Source organism: Coturnix japonica, chromosome 1 (assembly GCF_054131305.1).
Source record: "Coturnix japonica strain WE chromosome 1, WE-NBRP24, whole genome shotgun sequence".
NCBI classification, from domain to species: domain Eukaryota; kingdom Metazoa; phylum Chordata; class Aves; order Galliformes; family Phasianidae; genus Coturnix; species Coturnix japonica.
Window position 1 is genome coordinate 46,984,290 of NC_140663.1, and position 19,453 is coordinate 47,003,742.

Consider the following 19,453-nt stretch of genomic DNA (forward strand, 5'->3'; position numbering starts at 1 on the left):
GCTGTCTCATGGCTGTTGAGGGTTAGCTGCTGCCTGTCCCATTCTTTTGTTTATTAGATGGGAGATTGTGTATCTGATTTTGTTTCACAGTAGATTTGTGGAAGACTGTAATTGTGTTGTTCTTTAAAACCTATGTTTGCTGTCCAGAATGAATTAACTTTTAGGTGCTTTCTTGAGTTATACAGCAATGCTGGCTGAAGAGAATTACAGGAATGTGCAAAGAACAGCATATTGCACCTAAGCACTTACATCAGTCAGCATATGTGTTTAAATTGGGAGTACTGTGAAAAATCTCAATCTGGCTATAGTCTCTGTCCTAGAAGAGGAAGGAATGTAAGTTACAATTTTTATGTGTTTCAACATCACCCAGTTCCACATGCTAAGCAGCTTTATGTAGCTCTGTGTACCAAAAGGGTTGCTGAACGTTTAACTGTATAAACTTAAAAAGGCACTTTTAAATCTTGCTTGCCAGATGGCCAACCCTCCTGCAGTGTTTTCTGTTTTCAGGAAGAAAAATGAGTAAAAAGTGAATGTAAGTAGCGATATGGCATACAGCCATACAGCCAGCCTCCTAAAACGTAAGTATGGAAGCAAGTGAGAACTTACCTACTTGAAAATCCACTTGAGCATGAGATATTGGATTTCTTCAGTTTTACCTAGAATCTACAACTTTGTATATAAATTACTGGTAGACTCTGTTTAGCTGAATGAACAGATCTTGAAATTGAATAATTTCTTGCAATGTTGTGTCACTGAAATACCCTGACAGGATGACTATAAACAAGGAGTTCAGGGATCTTCAGAGTTGGAATAAACTTTGTGTTCTTTCTTTTTGGAAAAAAAAGTTTTGGGTTTTTACTTATTGATCTTTGACCTTGAGCCAGAAGTTTTTCATGTAGCTGGAAGATCCCTTCTGTAGCATTGCATGCTGGTTATTTTGGGTCAGGGTTGTTAGTATGACTTGTTCTCCTTTCAGTCAATCCTACTTGTGTTACTTGGCGCTGCTGTCTACTGAGTTGTACCTTTCCCTGAGACTAGAAAAAGGACAGTGATGGTGTGCTTTGGTTCACATCTGCCGGCTGAATGCATGTGGAGTTACTTTTACTGACTCGGGATAGATTCACAATTTCAATAATTTTGCTAGTTGTTAGTAAGAGCCATGAGTTGGCAATAAATGCTTTCAGAAGGTCATCTTTGCTGGGTTGTTTTTAGGATGAAAAGGCTATCTGTAGAAATTTTTTATTTCTTAGCAAATGTCATAGGAATACGGTTTGTGTATTGGAATACAAGCTATCAAAGAGGAAAAAACTTGGGAGCTCTTTTTTTCATAGCCCTTCTTGTGTTGCATTTCTGAATTGTTCCAGTCAGTACTAGGCTTTGTTATTTGGCACCTCAGAAGAAGGAACTTGATGCCGATATTCAGAGATCCCTTAGACAAATACTTTTTTTGCAGTATTTTTGGACTCTATGTTACTGGACTGTGAGAGTTGCAGCTTGGTTTAGTGCTGTTTTGCAGTGATGTTGTTTTGCAATAACAGCTGGCTACAGAAAGAAATAAAATCCAGTCTACTTTTGATATTATTAGGGGCTTAAAGTCCTTTCAAAGGGCTTTTTGTGCTGGTAGTTCGAGCTTCTTTCACAAAAAGTTCTCAAAAGCTGATCTACATGTGGATTCTCTATTCCAAACAAATGGTAGCTCAACTTGGATAACTGGAGTTTTTTAATTTGTATAAAGTAAGAATAAACACACAAATAATTCACAAATTTCTACCATTACAGCTCAGCAGTGCTACCTCTAAAATACCTGAAACATGCAGAGAAAGAAATTAAGATCAGACTGTTTGTCGTTGTCCTTGCCTCCTTTGTAATGGTAAGGTTTGATCTAGAGGTGGTGTCTGGATGCAGGGCTGGAGTGCATGCTATTTTTGAGGACATGCTAGGCTGGAGGACCTGTTGAGCCCCTCAAAGGCACAGAGACTTTGCAGAGGGCTTTGAGCAATCTGGTTTAGCAGGAGGTGTCCCAGATTCCAGTAGGAGGATTGGAAGCCCATGGTCTTATGCTTCCCTTCCAACTCAAACATTCTGGGATTCTAAGACTTAATCCTGGCCAATGGGAGGCTGGGGAACCAGCAGCCATATGAGGTTCACCAAGAGCTAGTCTGTGCCTGTGGGGCAGCCCTTGCTCTGTGACCAGAGTGGGGTTGGGAGGTAGGAGAGCAGCCCCAGGAAAGCGGTCTGGGAGTTCTGTCCGATGGCACATGAATCAGATTTGAGCCCTGTTCTAAAGCAAATGTAGTTCATTGATCCTGCAAGAACTCAGAGTTGAGGCTCACTTCCAGTGGAAAGTAGGAAGAGTCACAACAGAAGGGTCATTGAAAGGAAGTCTCAGATTAACTTAAACATAAGTGTTATTACAAGTTCATAGTAATTGTGGGGGGGTTGGAACTTGATGGTCCTTGTTCTTGAACTCTGGAATTCTCAGTGAAGCGTGTTTTTTACTAATGATTTTTACATGTGGTAAAACTTGCAGTTTAAGTGCAACACTGTTCTTCTTTTTGGGTGTCTTTCCTTCAAGTGTACAGATATTTTGCTTCAATGAGGTAGCTGCTATTTTATCTTTCAGGTAGAGAAACCTGAACTTCAAATAAAAGACGAATAATGAGACTTTGTTACAGGAGTATGTTGTGGACCCAGGGGGTCATCCTATGTGAATGCACAAGAAGTCTTACATTTAGAATTACAATCTCTTTCACGTTTTTAGTGCTTTATTTTTTTGAACAAGATATATGTCTGAAGGATATCTTTGCATGCTTTGAAATAAGTAAATAAGAATATGAAATATATATCCCCCACTATATTTTAAAATGTACTGTGAAATTTTGTAGGGTTGGGTGGTTTGGTTGTTTTTTGCTGTTGTTGTTTTTAGGGCTTTACACCCTTAAGATTGAGGAGCAAGGACATGTGATGGCTCTTAAAAGCAGTTGTGAGCTGAGATCATTATGGTGTGTTACTCATGGTATATTAACACAGTTTCTTCACTGTCTTTGATTGTTGAAGCTTTATCCTGTGGTACTTCTAATTCACATATAGTTCTCTTCCATCTACCATATGGTAGAGAGAGGTAAATGAAAAGTAATATTCATTGACTAAGCACGTTGGTTTTGAGGAATGTTTGATCTAATAGAAGTCTTATTTTCATTGTTAACTTTAAGGCACTACAGCATAACTGAAGCTTTCAACTTACAGCTGCTGTTTCAGCTGTTGAACTGTTCTGTCTTTTTTTATTGCTTTGCTACTCAAACTCTTAACTGACGATCCATACGCAGACAGGACTTGGCTGCAGTAATCGTATTTAGACGGGTGACTCATTTCAGTAACCACAAGCTATTCTGGACCATAGTCTGAGGTGTTGGTCTGACTGCTGACGTAGAGCTCTCCCTTGGTGTTGTCACAGGGCAGCTCTGCCTAGGTCACTGCCCTGCCTCTGTGCCCCCTGCTTGGAAATGAGCACGATGCTGCCATCTTAGCTGTCAGCTCCCACACAGTGCGTTCAGATCTTGGTGGAGAACTTGGAGCTTCACAGGGAAATATGATGTGTGATCTGCTCAGGTAATCAGGGTGAGTTCATAAGCAAAAGACTACCTGGATAGTAAAATCTGAAGTTGACGGTAGACCCCAATAGCACCTTTATAAGACTACTGACAATTCCCGAGGTGCTGAACACAGATTTAGGCTGACTGCATAAGAACTGTGGCACTGAGGAGTATTATTTTCATAGAATTATAGAATGGCCTGGGTTGAAGAGAACCTAAGTAACCATCTAGGTTCACTCTCCCTGCTGTGTGCAGGGTCACCAACCATCAGACCAGGCTGCCCAGAGCCACATCCAGCCTGGCCTTGAATGCCTCCAGGGATGGGGCATCCACAGCCTCCTTTGGCAACCTGTTCCAATGCCCAGTGTCTGGATTGGATCCAGACCGTGTGAGTTTTAGAAGTGGTCACAGGAATTTGAATTTTCAACGTTGGTGTTTATCAGATGATAATATTGAGAGAGCAATTGATTCAGCTTTGTATTGTTTAACTCTGATTTCTGTCTTTTGATTGTTGCTTAGATGCAGGTTGAAGGCTACAGTTTCCATGCTCATAGTGACAGCCCAGTCGTTTTAAGTTAAAAAGCACTGAGGTAATGGCAAGTGCAAGAATGTTAGTAATGGGGCCTTTGTCCCAGTTTCCTTGAGCCTCAGTCCAATTTGGATGGTAGGGTAGGTGGCTGGCCTACTTGTACATCAGTCAAGCATTAATTGAATACGTCGTTAAAAGCTTTCCTTTTCCTCAGAATGAAGAGAAGCACGGAGAAGACTGAGCTGAGATTGAGTAAACTAAGCATTTGTTTTGTTCACAACCTTGTGTTTTGAGTTTATGCATTTGAGTTACTTGTGTGCTTGGCAGCTGTTGAAGGACAACTAAAGTGCATCCACATCTCTGAAAACTGTAAGGAAGGCTGGCTGCTATTTTGCATTTTCTAAAATGAGATTAGTGAGATGTTTACAACCAAAGAAAAACTTCCAGCTTCTTGTTTGCCTAATCTCCATCGCATGTAGTTGTCTTAAAGCAGTACCTTGTTTCAGTGAACAAAACATTTGGATTTCAAATTGCCTCAGAGTTAACATGGGATTGTATATTGTATGTGATTTTAAAAAATGAAATGAAAACACACACAGCTAAACTTGCTTCTAGCTTATTTTGTCAAATTGTGTGTATGGTGGTGAAGTGAGATCTGTGACCTCAATACTTACACGTAGCTTAGACCTCTGAGTTTAGTACATGGGAAGACTTCTGTGTTGCTTATGTAAAAGAGTGAGTTTATATGATAGATTTATCCTAAAAATTATTTTGGGGGGTTATTTAATTCTACTAGGTCTGCAATCCTGTTTTGCGTAAATTACTAACAGGCAAATAAAGATCTTTTGTCCTCGTCGCAGTAATTACCATTGGAGGATCAGAAAGTGGAATTGCTTAGAAACGTGGGAGTCCTGGCTAAAGTTTGCCTTGGGTTCACTGGGCTGAAAATCTGTTTAAACATTTTGAATTTTTGAATCTTTTTAATGGCCACCTTAATGGAACTAAGTAGCAAGAAAGCTTCCCTATTGCATGGTTACAGTCAATAATTGATTCTGAAATATATGAATGGATCTTTTGTGTTGTTCCTAAAAGAATAATCAGCAGATTATTCTTAGGCTATACTTCTTCCCAGTAAACTATGTATACCTGTACTTTTTCTGCTTGTACGTTTATGAATTACACTCTGCGGAGGCCTACAATTTCAGTATCTGTCCCAGGCATTAAATGGCACTGCTGAAGTGATGTAGAACGTTTCTGAGTCTGTTCCCAGTTGAGAATGTTGCTTTCAGGTTGTAGGACTGCCTTCAGTAATTAATGGTTTTTACGTTGCTAGAATGGGGGAAAATTCTAAAGCACCCTGGCATACATCTTGAGAATGAAGAACGTGACCTGCTCACTTGATCTGCCTTTTGTCAGCAGGGCTGAGAGGGTAATGGCGACAGACAGCATATCTAATAATTCAAGCTACTGTGTAGCTATGAACACATAGGGGCTATGTTAGGGCTATGAACTAAGTCAGCTTTTATGGGGGTGCTGACTTCATTTCTGCATTAGCAAGGGTCCTAAAGTGCAGTTCTGTACCTTTTGTTCAAAAATCCAGCATAAGCTATAGTGCCAAAGCATTACTGATGTTGTAGGGTGTTTTTACCACTGTACTTGCATCAAGTAATTATCCTAAAAAGCTGTTTTTGCTCTTGTACAGAATAATCCCAAAAGACTCCGAAGTGCTCTGTGTGGACGTGTGGTGCCCTTACAGTGTTTTCAATTAACTGTGAGTGCACTGCTGTCTGGGAAATGGAGTTACTTTACTAGATCTTTTATCATCTTCAGTAGTGCCCTTCTGAGACTATACAGGAAGTCCTATTTTTGGTTTTGCTTTCCTTTTTACTTTATTTCTTAAAAAAAAAAAAAAAAAAAAGGCATCAGAAGTTCCCAGGTACTTGAAGGGTACACTGGTTGGTCTGGGTTCAGCAGTGCAATTGGCTTCCCTCTTCCCCAGTCAGTATTACTAGGTTCTGCCAAGCGTTATCACCTGTCTGTAAGTAAGAATACCAAAAGGCAAAGTGTGCTGACATATTAATACACTTATTCAGTTTCACTGAATATACACTTATATAATATATATATAATTGTATATATAATATATATAACTTATATATACACTTATATAAGTTAATACACTTATTCAGTTTCAAACAATAGTCTGTCTTTAGAGAGAGAGGTATTAGAATCTTAGGGCTTAATTCAGTTCAGCTAAGGTCTCTAAGTCAGTTTTCTCTTGACTTGAAGAATGATAGCTCCTTTGCTTAATGTAACATTCAGATTCAAGAGGACCTGCATGTTTCGCCTTAATTTGAGGATTTAGATGTGCCTCTATTCAATACATGTCAGTATTTCATTAATTAGTATTACAGACCTATATTTCTGGAGATGGAAAAATACAGCTTTTGAGTATGAAACACAGAAGCAACACAGCTGCTTCCTAAGCAACGCGTCTGCAAAATATGCCTGTGTATTTCACTGATGGGTTCAAAAAGGCTGCTCTCCACCTAAAGAGGTTGTGTGCTTGAAAAACAGCTTTTGTTAAGATCTCTTACAGGCAGGCTTTTCTAAAGATTACAGTAAACCTGAGTGTTCAACTTAATTGCAGTGTGGAAATGGATGAGTGAAAACCCTGTGTGGGTTTGAGTGCTACAGTGTGAAAAAAAATGACCTTAGCTTGAGCGACAAGGTTTTCAGCAGCCGGCAGGAAATGATGAAATGTGCTGAGAGAGAATTTTGTTTGTGGAAGTGGAGGTCAGGCAGAGCTGTGCAGGTACTGCAGCTCCCTGTGCAGTTGTGCTGCTCAGCAACATATCTGGGGAAATGCAAGGCATGAGGCATGTTTTTAAGGTAAGTTTTTTTGCTTACCAATTGAGTAGTTCTTTGCTTTTTCCAACCAGAAATGTACTGTTCCGCTTCATGGCTGATTTGAAAGTATTTTTGGCCAAACGGAGGTGATATTTTGTAAAGCATTTAACATTTGTCAGTGTAAGGGTGTTTGTTAAAATGTGGTTGGAAGGATGGCTTTCAAACAGACTGCTGTCTGAAATATGCAAATCTTCTAGCAACATTTTATTTCATTCATATTTATTTTAATGCTTCTGTGCAATTTTCTCTTTAAGTGCAGCAGTGTCCACATTTTGTGGTAGTTGCGTGATCAGATAAGAACCATGGCACCTTTTATCTTTAAGTAAAAGATAGAAACCTCTGATATCTGAGGCAGCATTTCTTGTAATACCCTTTTTTCTTCTAAATCATGTGCCGTTCTAGAACAGTTGTATACACGTCACTGTTCTCTGTAGCTACTTTGTCAGTGCAGCTGTAAATGCTCTCCTGCATTTTCTCTGCTGGTGGATGCATCACTGCAATCCTCTTGTTCCATTTCTCTTCACTATTCTTGCTGCTCTGCTGTCAGATTCTGCTTGAACTTGGTTTCTGAGTTGCAGAATGAACTAAGTATTAGGCATGTAGATTTTAAATACTTTCATGATGACTTTGCTGAAATCAGTTTTCATTATGAAGAATGTTCTTAGTTTGCCATCTATTTCTACAAAAGAAAGACTTATTATTTATTAAGTGCCTGGCCACTTTAAAGGTTTTTTAGGAATTAAATGCTTCCCAAGTACAATTTGGAAACTAAAGGGATGTGGTCTTCTATATCTTTCTTGCTTCTTGGAAGCTAACCTAAAGGCATGTTTGTCTCAGTGTTATTTATATGGAGTTAAACAGTAAGGCTTCTTTCATGTTGGAAGACGTTGACAGGACATGTTAATTAGTGGATGATGTCACGGGAACTAAAAAGGTAACAATGAGAGGACTTCTATTCAAATTGGATTTTTCCTGCACTTTAATGTGTTAATCACTTGGTTTTAAATAATGAAAAACTTTGTTTAAAAATCTTGTGTCTTTTAAATGTGTAATATTTAATTTTCAAATAATTGAAATGAGAACAAATACAACAAATCAAAACAATTTAAATGAAAAAATCTTGACTCCAGAGCTGAGAGTTTTTTCAGGTGGTTTCCTGGCAAAATTTACTGAAAGCCAATTTTATTGTTCTTGTTTTTTCCCCCAGAAAGAAAGAAGTGGGTTCTTGATTTCAAAAACAAAAGAAAAACCCAGCCCTCGGTCTGTTAAAGGAACAGCTTTTAGAATTTGCTTTTTTAGATGCCTATCATTTAGTACTATACTGAATAGCATAACACAGGTGTCTTATGCTCTCAGTCCTTTACAACCCTGGACCTAAAATTCATAATCTAGGTATTTAGAATGATTTTTATTTTTTTTTTCCTACAGCAAGTCAGAGTTGCAGGATTTTAAATGTAAAACAGTTGTTTTGTTACCAGTAAATCTGCTGTCAAATTGCTTCCTTATGTTGCTTCTCTTTTGTGCACTTCAACAGGAATGGGAAATGACATGTTTTTTAGAGTGTTAGGGCTAGATTCTGTATTTAATGTCAGTGAAGGATACTAATCAAAGGTGCTTTTTACTGTATCTTTCCTAGTTCCCAGAAGAATGTGCAGGTAGTATTCAGTATCTGCCATTGTGGCGTACCTCCGGAGTTTGTGTAAGAATTAAATCCAGATTAAAACCGGGATCGGTTACTTTGTGTGGGAGATGTGGTCCTAAAAGCTTTGTCTCATTTTAAAGCAATCGTGAGAGGTGCTGTTTAAAAAAAATAAATAGAAATTAGCTCCCATACTGTGCTTGTCTGCAAGGTTTCATTATTTAACACCACTTTCTGTTTTTAGGAAGAGTTCCTATAGAAGTCAGTCTGAGAATCTGGAGAGAGAACCTGGGGAATGGTCGTCTCCTTTCAGCGGTTACTGACTGATATACAGTAAGTGTCTGATAACGTAGTATACTTCATCTTAAAGGAGTGAGAACATAATGCTTATTGTTTCAGGCTTTTTGTGTTATTCACTGACTACTTTCTTTCTGTATCAAGGTCACCTTTATTTCAGCTCCACATGTATTACTAATTTTGTCTTCTGCAGAGGAATCCTAATAGGAAGTGTTGCTAATAATGCTTTCAGGAGGGAGTCTTAATCTGCCAAGAAACGTTGATTCAGGAAGCAAGATGAAACCTGGTGTAGTGTATCAAAACTAACCTAAGTAGAAGACAGTAATGTTTAGAGCAGAGTTAAAGATGACGTGTTTTCATCCTCCAATGGGATGAGATAAAATAGCTGGAAAAATAATTTTTAAAATGATATTTACATCCTTTAGAACTTGAGAATGTATGTTTTCTAAAAGGGGTACTTCAGTGATTTGTTACCAGGCTTGTTTTTGAGTTCTTAACTGTAGCAATGATGCTCTTAGTGTTTTTTTGTTTATTCCTTATCAAATTAAGGGAACTAGAGATGCTGCAATTCAGCATTATAGTTCCAAAATCAAGCCTTAACAAGGTTGTTAAAGTTTAAGTCAATGCCTGAAGTTTTTTGAAGTCACTGGTAATACATTTCGTGTAATCTTCGTTCTGTGGCACTTGTACTTCTGATAGAATCTGTGACAACTGTACGTAAGCAATTATAATTGTTTTGTTGAGTTTGTCACACTTTTCTGACACTGCATATGTGTTCCACTTTGCACTATATTTTCAAGTTTGTAAAAGCTCTCACATTCTCCAGTAGTGCTTGTTGTAAAGGATGTCTAAAAATGCCAGAGAGATTTAGATTTTGCAGTACATTCTGAAGGACAGGAAATGTTTTTGGAAAGACTTCCAGATCTTGTAGGCAGTCTGTTTCTTTTCTAATTATGTTACTTGCTCTGAGAGCTCTGAGCTTCCTTTATTCAGAAACATTTGAGGAAATCAGAGTACAATACTCTCGTGTTATCATGCTCCTTTTCCTTCATGAAGTAGCTGGGATTAGGGACTTGTTTACATTTCCTTTCGTAATATTGTGATGGAGTTCAAAAGCATTACGTGTTCCTTATCTGAAGAATATAAAATAGCGTGGGTGAAACGTGCTGCATTCAACCTTTCTTATTGTTTTAAATTTGTAATTAAATTTAATGATGCTTCTATATTAGAATTCTGGCTTGGGGAAATTTTATTCTTTATTATTCATTTCTCATACTGTTCAGTCCATGGTTTGAAATCTCTCCTGCAATAGTTAACTGTTTGCAGAACTCTAATTGCAAAGCTGGATTTGCTTAGTGGTAGATGGCTGAGGTTAAAAAACATCTTTTCAGTGGAAATATAGAAAACTGTGAACTTTTTTTTTTTTGGTCACTGAATAATCATCCTTAAAGATCTAAATGTATTCAGTCAGATTTGTGAAGATTAAAAGTGAAGATAGCCATTTGCACTCTTCTTGCTATGGATTGTAATTACTCTCACTTCTCTGTAATTGATTTATTTTTCCTCCTTACTTTAAAGGCAGAATAAAATTTATATTGGAACACTTTCATGAGCATCAACTCCAAATTTAAACACTTAATGTTGTGTAGTAGTAGACATTAAAAGCAAACAAACCTTTTTTGATCAAATGCAATAGAAACATGTTAAATGGTGAAACCATTCATTGCCATTGGCTATTTTAACACTCAGATATAGTAACAAAGCAATTTACTGCAGATTTATGCTTTGTATTCAAAGTAAGAACTTCCAGTGTTGGTGAGCAGGCGATCGCAGGGGCTGGCGTGCAGTGGGAGCTGTCCAGCTTTGAGCAGAGCATTGCGAGTGTGGGTGCAATTGGTGTCTGAAGAACTTGGAGACTCTTACGCTCTCTGTATTCTGGTTACTGCATCCTGTCTTACAGATACAGTTAAGCAAAAGTGTGTACTCTGAATATATTGAGCTTATAAGTACATCCATGTCTTCTAGAACTCCCTGAGTAGCTGTGTATCGGCCTCATGGCCTTCACCAACCATGACATTTAAAGCTTGTGTTTATTTTCTTTCGTCGGTGTCTGTTTCTTTTAAAATCAGAAACTTCTGTGAAGCCTCTGAATGTGGTTAGCAGCTACGTGGCTAAAGCAAAAACCAGACCATTAAAATATCCACCTGCATGGAGATGACAAAACTATAATTTTTCCTGCATTTTGCTGTGCATGTTATCTCCTGGCTTGGTTATAAACATGCAGACTGAGGTTATACTGACAGCATGTAGGAGCTCATAGTGATGGGTAAGTCTTAAATGTCCAAAAAACCCCAAACAAAACAGCACAGATGACAGCAAATGAAGGGAGAGGACGATAGGGACTGACAGCTGGTACACAGACAAGTGCATCACTCTGCTATTGCTTGTGCCTGCAGTAAGGACATGCCATTACAGAGAGAATTCCCAAAGAGGTTTCAGGGGTTCAATTGCTTTGTCTTCACATGTAAAACCAGGCAGAAACTACAGCTTGTAACTTTGGCCTATCTTCTTAAGAGTACTCGAGTGAGATAATAATGTATGTAAGTATCTGAAAGCTGATGCTGAGAATCTGTTTGGCAAGGTTTGGGTCATTGTCATGCACTTCAGAGATGGACTTCTGTGTTCTAATGTTCAAAGACTGTCTCATTGAATCAGTAATTTAAAGTTTCACTGAATAAGATATTCAAGCTGTTTTAAATGGAAATACAATAACCAAAGTAGTTGTTCTCATTCTTTATATTATACATTGTGAAATGTATGCACTGTAAAATTTTAGTTATGCAGTGTGGATGCGTCTGGTGACTTTAAACTGAGATACTCCTATCAGTATAGTTGGAATTTTTTAATGTATGGTAAGTATCAAGGCAAGTCTGGCTGCTTTATTGATCTTCTGTTGTGGGCTAGAAATTGAATGTTTGCTCATTGGCTACATGTGAACTAATTCTGTTTTCAGTGGATTTCTTTGTTGCCTGTTAAAATGTAGCATTTTAGCTAATGAAGCAGTGAATGCAGTTGTAGGAGGCTGTTTCAAGTCAAATTCTTGACTCATAGTTTTGTTTTGAGTTTTGCTGTTTTGTTTTGAGTTTTGTGTTTTGCTTAATTGGCATTTAACACCAGCTTTCGATCCTGGGCTCGGGCATGGGGAGCAGGGCAGCCAGTAGCAGCTGCACACTCATGGAAGCACCTTTCCTCTGCCTTCTTCCACTTCAGGTGCAGCTGAGTGTCTCTGCTCCTCTTCCTCTTCTTCCCCATGCTCCCATGGTGGGTGGTGGTGGGTGGCTGACACCAGTACTGGGCCTGCCTGAAGCTGCCTCCAAATTGCCTGGCCTTCTCCAGTGTGCAGTCACACTGGCAGACCCATCCACAATGTGCCTGTTAGGGCCAAAGTAGATGTGTAAGGAATCTCTCCTTCCACTATCTTGAAGTTACGAATGACTAGAATGATCTAGTAGTTTGTATGCTGTCTGTCATAGAGAACGCATAATGCAGATCATGCTAGCTTAGTTTCCTTGCCTAAATGCTCAGGACACAGAGTTCACTAAATGTGTTGCTGTCATCTTTCAAAAACTGTTTTTGCTGTGCTGCTCTGACTGAATTCTGTTGGAAGCAGTGATTTGGTTTCCTTTTACAAACTCTCATCTTGCATTTGTTGCTGTAGTTGTGCTTTTGGAGGAAACTGGTGGATTTTCTTTAATCTCTGTGAAAGAGGATGCTATTTTCCCTCATAGATTGGAGAATAAGAATTAAGACAAAGCTGTTGACTTCAGACTCTGGCTTGAAAAGTCTGAGACCTAACTCAGTAATATCTTCTGATCACAATTATGATTGTTTACAGCACTGAATAATAGTGAATAAACTTGGTTTGATGCCCTTGTACCCCGGGGCTGAAATTCCTAGACATCACTTGAATGCATAAAGTGAAGAAATCATTTTTTCATCTGGTGCAATTCATGCGTGAGCTTCCAGCTATAGAGTTTCAGCTGTGATTCTAACAGGTTTGAATATATAATTTTACAGTATTTTTCTGATTGTATTTTTCTGACCATATAAAGCCATTGAGAAATTGCAACCCCAAAGAAATCAGGAGCTCTCTTACAACAAATTGTTTGGGCAGGATGGAAAAAGTAATGTCTAAATTGCTTTATTTAACCAGGGAATACAAGATATGCTTTTTTTGTAATGCATGTTTGTAGTAGTTTGGCTTAGCAGCAAAGTACAGTGGTTCATATTTGAAGCATGGAACATTTGTTTCTATACAACGAAGTTCTGTTTTCTTGCTATTCAGGGTGGAACTAAATCTGAGACTTCAGTGAATAATACAGAAAAATATCCTAGCTGAAAGTGTTTGTTAGTAGCTGGTCTGAGCTGAATTTCTACCCTTCTGTACCCTGTATTTGTACCCTTATTCTTATTTCACTCCTTACTCACAGAATGTGGAATCCTGCTGAGTCAGATCTAGAGTAACATCTTCTGTTCTTCCAAACAGGAGCTTAGAGGGGGGTGTGAACAGGCTAATTTCTTCTAAAGGCTGTTAAACTGCCTCTGCATTTGCTTCTGAAGTCCTTAAAGAAAACACAAGGATAGTATTAATGGCAGAAGAGACTATTTGGTTTCCTAAAAATAGATTGATGTTATTTCTTTTTCCTCCCTGCGAGGACTGCTAAGCACAGAGAAATGGTGCAGTCTCCATCCTCGCAGGCTTTCAAGACCCAACCGTATAAAGCTCTGAGTAATCTGGTGTGATCTCATTGCTCACCCTGATAAATGATTCAGTTATTCTGTGACTGAAGTTTTCTTGGTTATGGACTAGTTTGTCATGCAGAACCACAGGACTAGAAATTGCCTTGCTTTAAAGCAGCCAGTCGTATGTGAGAGAATAGTTGGAAAGATGATTGGTATGTTGCGTAGGCACTGGGAACTTCTGGTGGCTCATTCGCTTCTGGAAATGGTTAAGTTCTAGAAGTGGGGCATGAAAGATCATGTCTTCTGCTTGTTATCTGGATTGCACGTTTTGGCCAATGTCCTTCAGACCTGGTCAACAAGGTTTATTGCCTTCAGGTTTCGAGTATATGAAATAGTGTTTTATCTGTAGATGTCTTTAAGGTTGGAATATCGGACTTCCAGCACCTGGTTTTCCTCTTTCTTGAGTCCAGTAAGCAACATTAAGACCCTAATATAGATATATATTTTTCCTTTTTAATACTATCCTCTTAAAATACAGACATCTTCTAAGGGGGTCCGGAACATTAAAATCTCACCGTTCAACAAACAGCTCCACATGTTTCACAATAAGAGTTAATTAAAAATTTATCTGTTATGAAGGGAGAGGGGGGTGAAGGATGCCTTTAAATACAATTTTTCCTTGTTTCTGTTGGAAAACTCTTGAAGTTTTGGAATGGCCTGGATTCTTTTGCCATCTTTAGTCTGCATTTGTTGCACAGACTTTTGCAGGTTGTGTGATGTGTTAATCTGCACCTGACACAACAAAAAGAGAGTACAAAAGAAAATGGAGTGTTTTCCACGTGAGCAAAGCAAACGTAGTTTGGATTTTGTAAATTGCTTTTGAGGTAACGATATGAAAACCAATATCGAGGTTTTTAGCATGTAGAATTTCTAGAATGTTCCCTAAGGAAGAAGCTTATTTCAATAAATCTCATTTGTTTCTTGGTCAGTTTCCTAGTGTCTTAAAAAATCACTAAGTGAAGAAACCTGAGCCTCCCTTACCCATGCCAATTTTGTAGATATTACAGTGTCACGGAGTACTCTCTAGAGCTCACTCCGGGACAGTGGGAACAAACCCGGGGCAGCAGGAACAAAAGTCCCCCCCCCCTTTTCTCTAGCGGCACTGTACGGCATGGCGCCGCGCGGCCCGGCCACGTGCGTTTAGGGAGAGGGAAGGGAGATTGCGATTGAGTCTAACAAAAAATGAAGGAGAAAAAGGCGATCTGAGAACGAACGGCAGTTTAATAACCTAATAACGCTAAACAATGACAAGAGAGTTTCAACAAAGAGAATACCAAGTCCCCAATCTCACCGATGGAGCTGTGGAAGGCAGGAAGCTCTCACCGCGTTGTCTCCTCGCAGGGAGCCGGGCCAGCAACCCCATCCCCTTCCTCACTTCCCTTCCGGTGCCCCTCCCACATGCCCATTTAAGGCAGTCCACAGAAAAAACTTGTCCCCTTTACTCCCATTATTAGGCATGGTGTTCTGATGTGGAATACCAGTACCAATCAAATTGCAAAACCATAACATACAGTATTTGTTATTTCATACCCAATCACTTCTTTCATTTGGAATTAGTGGTTTCTTTTGAGCTATGTGAGTTGTCTTAGCTGGGGTATGCTGACATTCTTTGTGGTGAAAAACACTGGGGCTGTGAGCTGGTAAGACCTCCTCTGGACTGCCTCACGTTTGGTGGTTTGTGTCTGCCGAGACACAGGTCAACCTTTGATAGATAAAACACTAGGATTTAATTCTGTAATGAAAATCCCAGAGATCTTCGGCACAAAGGAAGAAAATATCAAGGATTTAATAAGTTGATGTACCTGCTCAAGCAATTGCTAGTCTGGGCTCAGTAACAATGGGCCGCACTTGTTGAGCTGGCTGACAAGTCAGCTTGGAGGTGGGCAGAAACTGCTAGAACACCGTGCTACTGCCTGCTCAGCAAGAAAAAGGCAATGTGGGGCTCCTAGAGAGGGCCTGGAGCTGTGAAAGAAGACTGAAGCTGGAGTGCCTGAAGCCAAGTTGTGGGAATGCAGGAACTGGGTGTGTGCGCCTTGCTTTCTTATGGAGTTACTAGTTCTGCTACTTACAGCATTGCTGACCAAAGAACTCTCAACTTATTACATATGATGCAGCTGATTATATGCAGGAGCCATCTCTTTTGTCTTATTGATCTAAGTGTCCCAGATTTTATTCTGGTAGCCTTTGTTGTTCCCAAGCTTACTTTTCATGGTTTAAATGTATGACCCTCAGTATCAACATGTAACTGACTTTCATTGTGAAAGCCCTGCAGATTCATGTGAAGGATGGGAGGAACAAACACTAACAAAAATGTGCTAAAGAACTGGCTGCTGTAATAATGCCATTGCATGGGAGCAGAGTGACTCATACAGTTTGATGTTGGTATTTCAGTATTCCGTTTATTTTTAAGTTGTGCTGTAAAAATAGTGTGGTTTTTTTTTTTTTTTTGTGCCAGCTGTTGCTATGACTTCATAATATTTCCCTAAATATGCTTGCTCATACTTTCTCACAGCATAGTATTTGGCAAAGGAAAACCTTAAATTCATCAGAATTTCCTGAGTGCTGATCATTTTCATGCTTTTATGGAAAAGAAAGGTTAGTTAGTGTATTATGTACTTTTAGTTCAGAAGGAATAAAACTTTGAGGGGGGGGAAATGGTCACAACCTGTTCCCTCATTTCAGAAAATGTTCCTTTGTTTCAGCTTTTCCTATTTTTCAGTGCAGCTATTCAGATGAAGCTTTCCAGTGCTAATATAGCCTAGGCTGTCTTATTAAAGGTAAGCTGATGCTATTGTTCCTTCAGAACGCTGTTTTCTTTAAGACGGAAAAATAGGGTTTTTTTGGGGTGAGGATGTATAGAGGGTGAGTAGGGGGTGTCTGGCTGTCTTGATTTGTTGGAACTTGTCCTTGGGTTTATACTTTCGATATAATTATTTATTTTTCTGAGACGCTGAGCTCAACAATGCTCTGCTTGATCTTTCCCAAACGGCAACACACACTTTGGTTTAAAGGTTGTGTTGTAACTGCTGTGGGAGATGAGTGCAACCCTTCTTTACAACCTCACTCGCTCTGCGTATGTATAGCATTCCTGGGTCATGTTTGCTTCATTCACCGTTGGTTTTGGAGTGTTGTTTGTGCTCTTTAATAGGAAATATCAGAGAGAGGCAAATGAACAACTGAGAAAATAGCAGTGTTTGGTCAAACAAGTTGTCTTCAAATTCTAGATGTCCCTTTGATCGGACGAAGTATCAGTAATTATTGTTAACGGTACTGCTGTATAGCCTTGTATTTTCAGGAAAACTTTAAAATAACCAAACAAACTCTTGGGGGGTGGAAGAACAATTTAATGTCAAACTATTGTTTCAAGTTTGTCCAACTACTTGCAAGCTTATGGCTCTGTTGTATCCTCTCTGTGCTGCTTACCTCTGAGAAGGGCTGTCAGAAAACATCAATACTTACAAATGTGTTCCTTGCTTTCCTTACTGTAAGAATCATAGAATTACCAAGGTTGGAAAAGACCTTGAAGACCATCAACTCCAACGACAGCCTAACCATAGTACCCGGACTCTAACAATCTTCTGCTAAATCATATCTCTGAGCACCACATCCAAACGGCTCTTCAATACATCCAGGGATGTGTTATTCCATTAAGAATAGTTGGAGCTAATGTTTACTTGAAAAGAATACATTCCATGTAACCCATAGGCTGCTGAGAACTGGTTAAACAGTGTTTTAATGCATCTGTGGTCAAGAAACAAGTAGATGTGCTAAGGGACATGGTTTAGTAGTCATTGTGGTGATGGGTTGATGATTGGACTTTGTGATCTCAAAGGTTTTTTCCAACCTTAAAGATTCTGTGTTCCCCTTGGTTCTATACTAGCAGAGGTGGGAAAGCTTTTCTCCTGGTAATAAACAGTAACAGCAATTTGAAGATTGTTGCACTAACATATAAAACTACTTTGTCTCCATATAGTTCATCATCCTTTCATAGGTACACAAAGACCTTATTACCTCTGTGTTTTACCTGCAACAGTGACTAATTGTAAGGAGTTATAAATGAGCATTTCTGGTTTGTGACCTAATGCCTGTTTATGGAGAAAATGTTGTTTTTTTAATAGAACAACCATTACCCCTTGTGTTTCCTCGACTTGCAGAACCCTTCCTGTATTTTTGACCATCTTTTCGAAATTAAATCAAATTGATATTTAAAATGGTGGACAACAATAAGACAAGGGGGAATGGTTTTAAACTGAGATTTAGGTTAGATATCAGGAGGAAGTTTTTCACTCAGAGGGTGGTGACGCACTGGAACAGGTTGCCCAAGGATGCTGTGGATGCCCCATCCCTGGATGCATTCAAGGCCAGGCTGGATGTGGCTCTGGGCAGCCTGGTCTGGTGGTTGGTGACTGTGCAAATAACAGGGGGGGTGAAACTAGTGATCATTTTGTGGTCCTTTTCAACCCAGGCCATCCTGTGATGTCTCTTTGGCAGTTTTCCATTCTCAATTCAGTATTAGAGCTATTTAAGTTTTCTGTGAATTCAAATATGGAAGTAAATCGAATGAAAAACTGTTCAGTAGAAACTGCTTATCTTTCCAGCCGGGGCAGTTCTCTGATCTGTGCTGCAACTCTCTGAACAACCACTCGTTTCAGTATCTGTTTTCTATAAGGAGCAAGTGGTGCACAAGAACATTATGGTGCAGCTATTTTCAGATTAACCAAGAAATATAAATTCAGTGTTCTCTCCTTGGCCCTGAATGTTTTCAGTTGTTTCTCCCAGCAGCACATCTGAACCACTAAGATTGTAAGCTGGATCAGGTTTTTAGGCATTTGTTTTTGCTTTTCCTTTTGAAAGTGGCATTTTTGCATTAAGGGAAGCAAAAATCACAGAGCAGAAGAATGAGGGAGCTTCACTTTGCAACCTGCTGATAAGGGAGGGTGGATTGTGCTTATTCATAAGTAGCTCTAGCTGTAGTTGTAGGCAAACAGCAGAAATCTAAGTAGAACTTTTTAAAGTATTGGTGGAAATAAGTGAGGGATTTTGCACATGTGTGTTGTAGGAGAGTGATGTGTCCTTTCTCTCCTATCTCTTGCTATCTTCACTTCAAACTTCTTTTGTGGGTGTGAGTGCCTGTAGTTTAGCCTGAATACTGATCTTGGTACTTCCCTTTAATGTTAGCTCATGATTACCTTGGGTCTTTATGCTTGGTGCTTTATAAACAGTCAGCTTAGTCTGTGTCTATGCACAATGCTTTCCTTCCATGCAGCTGTATCTAAGTTAGAACACCTTAATTATTAAAGAAATGACTTTAATTAAAGATCAGTATTTGGACTTAGTTTATTTTTGTTCTTTATTTTGCTCAGAGAAGAAATTATATGATAATGAACCAGAAATAAAGAGCAAAAAATGTAGGGATGGAATGTTTCAACTTATAAGGGAAGTAATTGTCACCTTCAACTAGACGTACACCAGGATTAGTAGATATATGCATAGTACTGTCATTCAAAATCTATTTTCTGCTTTAGAATCTAGATGAGTGTTGGCAAAAAGAAATAGTCTTAAAAAAAATACACACCTCTCGGTTAGGTAGGCTGGTAAGAGATCTGGTCACAGGTGACTGTAGGTGAAATAACTGTTTGGATAGCTTACATACTAAACCTCTTGGGGAGGAGGCTGGTTTTG

General features: G+C 39.0%; 1 protein-coding gene across 24 annotated transcripts in view; it reads left to right on the forward strand.

Annotated features, from left to right (window-relative positions):
* The window catches only part of PACSIN2 (protein kinase C and casein kinase substrate in neurons 2), a 62,755-nt gene that overhangs the window by 12,574 nt on the left and 30,728 nt on the right, over window positions 1–19,453 (forward strand). For 9 of the 24 annotated variants that reach the window (XM_015869772.2, XM_015869788.2, XM_085518131.1 and 6 more), the window contains exon 2: window positions 8,916–9,004. The exons of 1 other annotated variant lie outside the window; for it this stretch is intronic. The gene's annotated coding sequence lies outside the window, so the exon portion shown is untranslated. Of the gene's footprint in view, window positions 1–6,821; window positions 7,015–8,915; window positions 9,005–16,473; window positions 16,549–19,453 lie in introns of those variants that run through there. 14 more of the 24 variants (XM_085518070.1, XM_085518145.1, XM_085518115.1 and 11 more) reach the window with 7 other exon arrangements.